We start from the raw sequence: 10,219 nt of genomic DNA on the forward strand, positions 1-10,219 counted from the left end.
ACATAAATTAAAATTTGAAGAAAGAACAGAAGACCACCAGGTAAAGAAAATGTGTTTATAAGGATGGGAAAAAATGTTCAAGATACAGCAGTATGTGCAGAGGCCCTGCAGCAAGATGCGTTCAAGGTACTGAAATAAGGGCAATAAAGCTGGAGCCCAGAAAATGTGGAAAAGCATAGCAAAAGTACAGCTGAAGTGGCAGGCCAGGCTAGTCCATGCAGGGCCTTCAGGTCATAGTAAGGATTTTGATCTTCATACTAACAGTAAAATAAATAAGCTCTTAAAGTGTTTCTAAGAAAGGATAAGGGTGGGTGATATTATCAGATTCATGTTTTGGGAAGATAACTTAGGCTGCAGTGCAAAGAACCAATTTGAAAGCATTAATTGAGTTATAATTAATGAGAGATCATTTTAGAAGTCTGAGTGAGAGAATAGAGTTGTGGCAGTAAGATTGGAAATATTATTATAAATATTCTAGAAATAATAATAACAAATTTAAAGGGATATTTCAGAGACAGGTGTCACTGACAGGATGATGCAATAGATTGGGTATGTGTATGAGGGAGAAGGAAATGTCAAGAATGACTTCCAGGTCTCTGGGTAGATGGTAAAGCCATCTTCATTGAGAAGAAGCCTATAAAAGAATCAGATTTGAAAAGCAAGTTTATGTTGAACAGTGCTTAGATGGAGGAGGATTTGTTATATCCTAATTGAAAATTCAATCTGACTGTTTGATATAGAGATCTGCTTTTCAGAAAGGAAGGCTGGGCTGGAAATACAATTCTGGGAGTTTTCAGCATGTGCATGGTAATTAAAGAAAAGGACTTGAATAAGATCACCTAGGGAAAGAGTAGATATAAAGATAATGAAGTAAAATGGTAGATCTGGGGCTCATTAAGGACTAAAGGGCACCTGGCCTCTATCAGGTAGAAGAAGCACATGACTTCTGTAGTGCTCCAAGGCGTGAGACAAAGGAGCACTTTCCAATAGCCTGAGCTCTCCTGAGATGGAATTTGATGCCTCGGTAAATAATGCTTGAGGTTTTATCACAGAGACTAGATGGTTTTCCACCAGAGATGCTATACAAAACCTTGAAGTACCAAATGATGGGGCTGTCACTAGATGCCTTCTAAGCTGTCACTATGCCCAAAAGTCAGGTCAATGCAATAAAATTCCACCATCAAATATGCAAAAAGTAAACCAGCAGTGTCTGTGTTTTGGGAAGAAAATTTGACATAAATGCAAGGATCTGAGGAGGCCCAGATCTCTTAAATATAAACTTTATCCTGGGTGGTCAAATACCTGAAGTGCAAATCTGACTTACTACTCTCTTTATCTGGTAGATATTTGGTATATGAAAATGCTCTAAAACTTTGAAGTCTTTGCTTGAGTTGTTTTTCTGTGAATCCCAGAATCAACCAACAAAGTTTGGAATCCTAAATAACAGCTTTTTGTTGTTGTTGTTGTTTTTGAAACACTTGAAAGTTCTGGAAAGGGAACAGATACCGAGCACTCACTATGCTCTGGGTACTTTAAATCTCAATGCAACCAGGGAAGAAACTATTATTATCTTCATTTAACATAAATAAACTAAAGTGTCTAGAAGTCAAGAAACTTGTCCAAGATCATATAACTAGAAAGTAGCAGAACTGGGATTTTTACCCCAGATATTCCTGACTCCAAGTCCAGTGGACTGTCTCTGAGGTCCAGGCCATTCACTCCTGCCTCATAAGCAAAATATACAGTATCATTTACCCTCAGGGCATTCTTATTCACTGCTTTTTATTTTGAAAGGATTTTAGACACATAAAAGCTATAACATGTTACAGAGAGTTCCCATATACCCTTTGTTTAATTTTCCCTGATGATAGCAACTTGCATAGTTATAGTATACTATCAAAGCCAGGAAACTGACATTGGCTTAATACTATTAACTAAACTACACATCTTACTGAAATTTCATCAGTTTTTACATGCAATTATTGTGTGCATTTGTGTGTAGTCTTATGAAATTTTTATAATATTTATATATTTATGTAACCACACAAACATCAGAATATCAAACTCTTTCATTATGACAAAGAAATTCCCTGTGCTACTTCTTTATAATCACACACTCTCAGAACTCTAACCAATGATAACTACTGATTTGTTCATAATTACAATTTTGTTATTCTGAGGATGTCTTATAGATGGGATCGTACAGTAAGCAATTTTTGGATATTGACTTTTTCACTTAGTATAATTGTCTTTGATCCTCATTCAAGTTGTGTGTATTAATAGTTCATTCCTTTTTATTGTTGAATAATATCAGTATAATACAGTTTAACCATTCACCTGTTCATGGAGAATAGATTGGGGAAAAGAGAGATAGAAGAGAAACTGCCTATTTTAAACTTCTAATTGTGTATGGAGGACTAGAAGAGGGGATAGGACTCACCAAACTTCAGCCAACTATAGCAGAGCTGAGACAACAACAGTAACTGCTAGTCTTTATATAGTACTTATCCGTTGCCAGCCACTATTTTAAGTACTTTATATGTATCAATCCAGGAGGTAATAAAAACAATTATCCCCACATTACAGATGAGGAAACTGAAGCATATAGAAGTTAAGTAACTTGTCTGATATTATGGTAAGTGAAATAAGCCAGGCACAGAATACAAATACTGCATAATCTCACTTATATGTGGAATCTAAAAATGTTGAACTTACAGAAACAGAGAGTTAAATGGTTGACAGAGCTGGAGTATGGGGATATATTGGTCAAGAGGAACAAAGTTTCAGGTAGACATAATGAAAAATGTCTGTATATCTATTGTACAGCATGGTGACTGTAATTCATAATAATATCTTGTATACTTGAAAATTTCTAATCTTAAACGTTCTCAACACAAAAAAATATAACTTTTTGTTATCTTATGTGCAATGTGAAGTTAACAAAAAGATAACTTTTTTATCTTATGTGAAGTGATGGGTATATTAATTAGCTTGATTATGGTAATAATTTGTATTATGGTAGACATAATAAAAACATCATGTTGTGTATGCTAAATAAATATTATTGTTGTTTGTTAATTATACTTAATAAAGGCAGAAAAACATCAAATATAACCACTCTTCATAGTGGGAAGGACAATTCAAAAGAAAAGGTCACTTGTCTGGCATCACATAGCTAGTAAGTTTCAGGACCAGGATTAAAACTCAGGTTGTTTGATTCCTGAATAACCATTACACTACCCTGCAATGCCTGGCAAGGTTTTCTACCTCCTAGGCCAGGATGCATTCCTATGCATCAAGGCAGTTTCATGGACTTTAAGAGAGGAAAGGTCTTCCTTTACACCAGTAAATTGAATATTTCAGATGTCTTAACTGCTACTTTAGTCTTGAATGCCTCTGACTTCTCCACTCATACTTATACCCAAGTAACTCAAATTTGGATTTCTATGGAAAATAGTCTTTAACCACTCCAGACTGCATTTACCAGAGAGTATTGAGACGGCAAATTTGGGATGCCCCCACTAGATACCACTTGGCCCATGCCCCACATAATCCAAATGGATAAACCATGGCCCACGTGGGTGGGGAACGACAGGTGGGGATAGATTTTGTCCAAACATTAATTTATTAAAAACTTTTCATTCGGGTAGTTAATTCAACAAATATTTACTAGGAGTTTACTATGTGTAAAGTACTATATTAGATGTTGTGTGTACAGAAGTGAGCAAAATATCGAGAATTTTTGCTCCCTAAGAGCTTATAAATTAATGAGAAGAGATATAATAATAATAAATTTATACTGTATCAGGTGATGATCATTGTTAAGGAAAAGAAAAGTTGATTAAGAAGAATAGAAAGTGATGATTTGTGGGTTGTGTTATATTAGATGGTCAGGAAAGTCTCTGAGGATGTAATCTTTGAGCAGAGAACTGAAGTGAGTAAGTCGTGAGGATATCTGGGAGAAGATCATTCCAGACAGAGCCAACAGAATGTACAAACACCCTGAGGCAGGACAATATTTGGTATGTTCAATGAATAGGGCTTCATATTTCACAAACCACAGTCACATACATAACTCCATTTGATCTGTCTGATGACCATATGGCACAAGCAAAGTAGAACAGTTATTATTGTACATTTTTGTAATTGAGATTCTAATAGGTTAATGACTTGTCAAAGATCGCATAGCAAGTTATTATAAATTTTTCTATCTTCTAATAGTTGCAATTGGTATCCTTTTCTTACAACTACCTTGTAAAGTTCTTTAGTAACTTGATGTGCTGTATAGATGATTCTGAACAATGAATCACCTCCTTGGGCATGCCAGGATCTGTATAAGGAAGTATGATTGGGGGGCATATCAACAATAACTTTCTGCCCCATAGGAATCATAAACTCATGTATGTGAGGTGGAGAAATACAAAGGCCAGCTTGCAGAAAAGTGGTACTCCATTGCGCAAGCTTCCTTAGATAATGTACATGTTGTACTGTTAGGAAAGGGCAATATTGGACACTGATAGTCTACAAAATCTTCATAATTCAGTGGATTCTACTTAACTAGCCATACTAGTTGTGCTGTGTTTCAAGCATTTGGTTCTGACTTTTAACTCCATTAGCACAAACCATGATCTCTATTTGTGTAATCTCACCCAGGAAGCTACAGGAGTGTGTTTTCCCCTACCCTCTTCTGATTTACTTTCCACCCCAGGCTTCTTAAAAGTTGATGTTTCATTCTTAGGTCATCAGGACATGGAATGAGATGAACACATTGCAACAGTTACCATTAAACAAGTATTTTCTTGAGTCCTATGTGCTGAAAGTTATCTTATGTGAAGAGATGGATGCATTAATTAGCTTGATTATATACAATATGCAAGATAAGTTTATGGACAGGTAAATAGAATCCAGGAAATCCATGCCACATCTCCCATCATTGATGCAGGAAACTAGGAGTTAATGGGTAGAAAAAGGGGGCATCTAGCTTCTTACTAATGATTGGTCTGGCATTCACTCACAGTCTTCCTGAGAGTCGTAGAAACAAGTAATCAGTCACCTGCCGGGTAAAGCATCTGCACCAGATTTAACAGCTGCCAGGAACCAATAAAAGTGGATATGTAATTTTCCTACAGGAGGTTAATGGAGAGTCACTACTAGGAGAGCAACTTACAGACTTTAAATTAAACCAAAAGCTGGGAGTTATTTCCTAAGATGGCAGAATATCCACATCTTGGGTGGGTGTCACCACCAGGACAAGAAAGCAATGAAGGTGACAGAAAAGTAGCAACCAGAATAAGGAGTTTGGGAAAACACAATATAAGGAGTTTGAGAAAACACAATGTTACTAAAAACAAAGGAAGGAGATCTGGGGACTGCTTTGGTTTAAATTTGAATGTTTGGGGCCAGACAAGACTATAAATGAGGGAGAATAAAACCAGACACTGTGAAAAATAAAAGCCATTGGTCTTGGAAGTAAGCATGCTATTGAAGAGGAGCAGGTTGGAGTCAGAGCCATCTGGGGATAATGAAAGGTAGGAACAGACGAATATAGACTGTTAGGGAAGAGATAGGAACATGCAGGCACAAAGTACAGACTCCACATTTATGTTTTCATACGTGCTCTCCCACGCACTCTAGATTTCTACAGTCAGAGGTGTGGGATTCAAAATAATCATATACTTGATGAGTTTGGATTTATCTGGTACTGCAACTCAGAGTAAAGGAATATGGGGCTTAGGAACAGCACAGACAAAATGACTTGTGATTTCAGGTGATAGTCAGTTTAATTGGAGTTAGCTGTGGCTGGTGCTGCCAACAAAGCAAATAGAAAAAAACCTGCATTTATGGGATATTGGGTCCCAGAACAAATGCAGTGCTGGCCCCTCTTTACTCCAAGCAGCTCAGACTTTACCCGTAGCACTTTTGGCAGCCCTAGCCCCATGCTTAGATAAGGACCTGCAAAAGCTGATCTTATCTATAAGAGAACAATTAGGATGGATCCAAGATTTTGTGAGGACCAGTTAAAGAAGCTGGGGCTATTTAGCCTGTGAAAAAGATGGAGGTGGGTAGAGGCTGGATGTGTTCTCTGTATTCAGACCTCCAAAGGGTCATCATGGGAAACAAATAATATACAGGACTTGTGTGACTGTAAGGGAAGAATTAAATAGTTAAAGTTATTCAAAGATAAAATGAGTTGCCTCAGAAAATAGTGAGCTCTACCTCACTGAATATTTCCAAGTTCCAAATCCACAATTCGTTATTGGAGATGCAAGAGTCAGTTGGTGAAAGGGTGAGTTTTTGAATGCTCTGAAGATTAAATGAATTCAGGTCTGATTATCCTGAAGAAGATGACTCAGGGGTCACAGTCTCAGTCCTCAGACTTCTCAAAGGTCGTCACAGGGGAGAAAACAATTGGTGTGGCCCCAGGAGGCAGAGCTGGGACTCATGAGTAGAAACTACAGTTGAGACAAATTTTGACTCAAGTGGAAGAGAAATTTTAGAAGAGGCAGTGCTGTCCACAGATGGAGTAGGCTCCATTGGAAAGCTCCTTGTCTCAGAAGATGAGCAATAAGGGGCTATCAACTTACCTTTTACTCAATCCTGGCTGCTCATTTTAATCATCTGGGAGCCAATGTTTGGCTCCCATCCCCAGAGATTCAGATTAATTAGTTTTGAGTGTAGCATGGGCATAGAGATTAAGTTCCCTAGGTAATTCTAATATGTAATCTAGGCTGACAACCACTACAGAGAAATGCCTACAATGGTAGTGCGTAGTGGGAGGAGAGCTTATGCAATGAGAAATGAAGTTAGGACCTGATGTGATTGAATAAAGTAATTTCTAAGATCACATCCAGCCTGATACTGTAACATTGAATGAGTCAAAATATGTTACCCCTTTTCAAAGAAATTTGCATTTAAAGAGGTCCATAGTAATCCAACAGTGTTAACCCTAAACAAATGAGTTCTGATTGGTATAATTTCAGATCCCATAGTGCCCAGTGAGCAACATAGTTTGGAGCAGCTTTTAAATCACACCGTGTAGCTTGCAGTCTATATTGTTCTTCCTCAACACAGGCCCAGGGAATGAGAGTTCCTTGAGTTACATCTGAAACTCATATGGAAGCCTTTGACTCCCAACTTACTGACAATAAGCTGTGTTTGGGTTTGATTCAAAGTCCCAGGAGCTTTCTCAAGAATTACAGAGATGGCTGTCCAGCAGATGTGGATAGCAATATGCAGTATGTATTTAGAGAGGAGGTGGGTAGGGGAGCAAAAGACAGAGCTAATGTGGATAAAGTAAAAGTCAAAAGAGACAGAAAGGGAGAGACAGAGAAACAGATGGAGAAAACAGAAAGAGATGGACAGAGATAGAGAAGCAGCAATAGAACACACACACGCACATGTGAGAAATAAGTAAGAACATCTGATCAGTAGTCCCCATTCCATTTGGCATCTAGATTTTTCTACAGACCTTCTCTTTTCTTCTTCAGAGCCTAAGGAATACCAGACAATATTCCAGGAAATCTAGCGTTCATCATATATTTCCAGCCAGAAAATCCATCATGCTCCTAAAGACCCAGTGCCTCCAGCACTTCCAGTGTATCCATTTGAATCAGTGCCTTATAGGTCAGATCTGTTGAAAATACAAACTATTTCGTGACCAGCCTGGCCAATATGGTGAAACCCTGTCTCTACTAAAAATACAAAATTAGCCAGGCGTGGTGGCCATCGCCTGTAATCCCAGCTACTCAGAAGGCTAAGGCAGGATAATCACTTGAACCTGGGAGGCGGAGGTTTCAGTGCGCCGAGATCATGTCATTGCACTCCAGCATGGGCAAAAAGACAAATTTCGTCAAAAAAAAAAAAAAAAAAGAAAGAAAAAAAGAAAGAAAGAAAGAAAGAAAGAAAGAAAGAAAGAAAGAAAGAAAGAAAGAAAGAAAGAAAGAAAGAAAGAAAGAAAAGACAGAAAATACAAACTATATGTGGCTTTGGTTAAATCCACACTCCACATAGGAATCCCCAAGCAACACGTGTGGGATCTCAGGAGGCTGAAAAAATTTCTTCAGATTTCTAAAAAACAAAACCGCCTGGGGAAAGGTTCACTGTCCTCCAGGACTCCCAATATTTCATCTGTATGTTCTAACCTTCTTCCCATGGAGTTGCACCTACATTTGGGGGCAGGGAGGTGTCAAATGTAAACTGTCTAAAACATCAACCTCAGCCTAGCATTGGACTTTGGTCAATTTAAAAAGCAGAAAGGCTAGGTCTAAAGAAGTCTGACCAATGCAGAACTTCAAAGGTGTCTCATTGTTTTTTTACCATTTCCCATTGGATGCTTACTTATCTCAATGTTTACCTGGCAGGAACTCTGGCTTCAAGCCTTCTGTTTCACTGCACTTATGTCTCCCAGACACTTCTCATATTTGTAAGTTTTCCCAGTGTGACCCGGAACTGGCTCTGTTTGTCTGCTCTTTCTTTCTTGTAGTCTTAACTTCAAATTTCTGAAGACCCATGGATCACAGTCGCACTCTATCAAGTTCCCTAGCAGGGCAAAAATGTGAAGTCCTGAAATGCAACCCTAGAACAGCCCAAACAAGAAACTCTTTGGGGTAACATTTCCTCTTCCACTTTGAGTAATTTTTTCTGACCCTGATATACTAGCCTGGGCAGCTAGAGATTCTTCTGAAGTTATGCCTTCAAAGATGTTCCCCTACTTTGCCTACTGCAGCTCAGTGTATACACAGTCCATTTAATTGGAGACTTCCTACCCATAGCACTAACGCATCAGAAGTTCTGCCAGTACATGCCAGTACGATCTTACCTGTTATCTAGGGTTTGTGACAATTCTGAACGATCATATTTCCTGCTATTAGTTGGTGCTATTGTCATATCAATTAATTACTGTTTTAATCTCTTACTAGTGAAAAACATTATGCCTCCTACTGAATAACTTAGCATATGTTAAAACATTGGTGAAAATCTCAGTCTTCAGAATTTTGCCTCCTAATATATGGATGCTCCATCTCAATCTCAGACTCTTGGGAACAATGATCTCCTCTATTTCCACTCATCTTATTATGTGGCTCTCAGAGACCAAATTCCTTCAAGCCATCCCTGCTTTAATTTTCTTCCTTTGCTTTTTTTCTGTTTTAAAGTAGTACCTATTCAACATTTATGTCAGTCTACCTGGTTTTCTGAAAACAATGGTTTTGGATTCCCCTCCGCCATGCTCCGAAACTATGAATCTCCACAAAGCGTGACCTGTCATCCAGGACTCTCAATCTTTCATCCACATATCCTAACCCCCTCCCTCATGAAACCAAACAAGATTCTGTCTTAAACATTATCACCTTGGAGTTATGAAATCCTAGAATGTCAGCTTTGGGGGGATTTTTAAGATAATCTATTCTAACCTTTCTGTTTTCAACAAGTGGAGAAACTGAGGCCTGGAAAGAGGGATGATGTTATGTAAGATCACATATAAATTATGTGAAAGTTTTTTATCTGTCAGAGAACACTTAACTACTCATTGGGGTCTGTTTGTCTACACTGACACAGGCTCATATCTTTCTTGTTTTTGCTTGTTTGTTTGTTTTAACAGCTTTCTTTTGAAGTGCAATTCACAAACCTAAAGTGTACAAATTAAAGGATTTGGATATATCACTGATATAGTTTAGATGTTATTCCCTCTAAATCTCATGTTGAATTGTAATCCTCAATGTTGGAGTTAGAGCCTGGTGGGAGGTGTTTGGGTCATGGAGGTTGATTCCTCATGGTTTTGTGCTGTCCTTAAGATAGTAAGTAAGATCTCACGATATCTGGTTAAGTGTGTGGAACCTCACTCCCCAACTCTCTCCCTTGCTTCTGCTCTCAACATGTTATGTGCCTGCTCTTGCTTCACCTTCTGCTATGAGTAAAAGCTCTCTGAGGCTTCCCCAGTAGCCAGGTATATGCTGGTGCCATGCTTATACAGTCTTTTGAACTGTCAGCCCATTAAACTTGTTTTCTTTATGAATTACCCAGCCTCAGGTATTTCTTTACAGCAATACAAGAATGGCCTAACATAAAAAGTTGGTACCAATAGTGGAGTATTGCTGAAAAGATACGTGAAAATGTGGAAGCAACTTTGGAACTGGGTAACAGGTAGAGGTTGGAAAAGTTTGGAGAGCTCAGAAGAAGATAGTAAAATAAGGGAAAATCTTGAACTTCTTAAGAACTAATT

This window comes from Papio anubis, chromosome X (genome assembly GCF_008728515.1).
Source record: "Papio anubis isolate 15944 chromosome X, Panubis1.0, whole genome shotgun sequence".
Taxonomy (NCBI): Eukaryota; Metazoa; Chordata; class Mammalia; order Primates; family Cercopithecidae; genus Papio; species Papio anubis.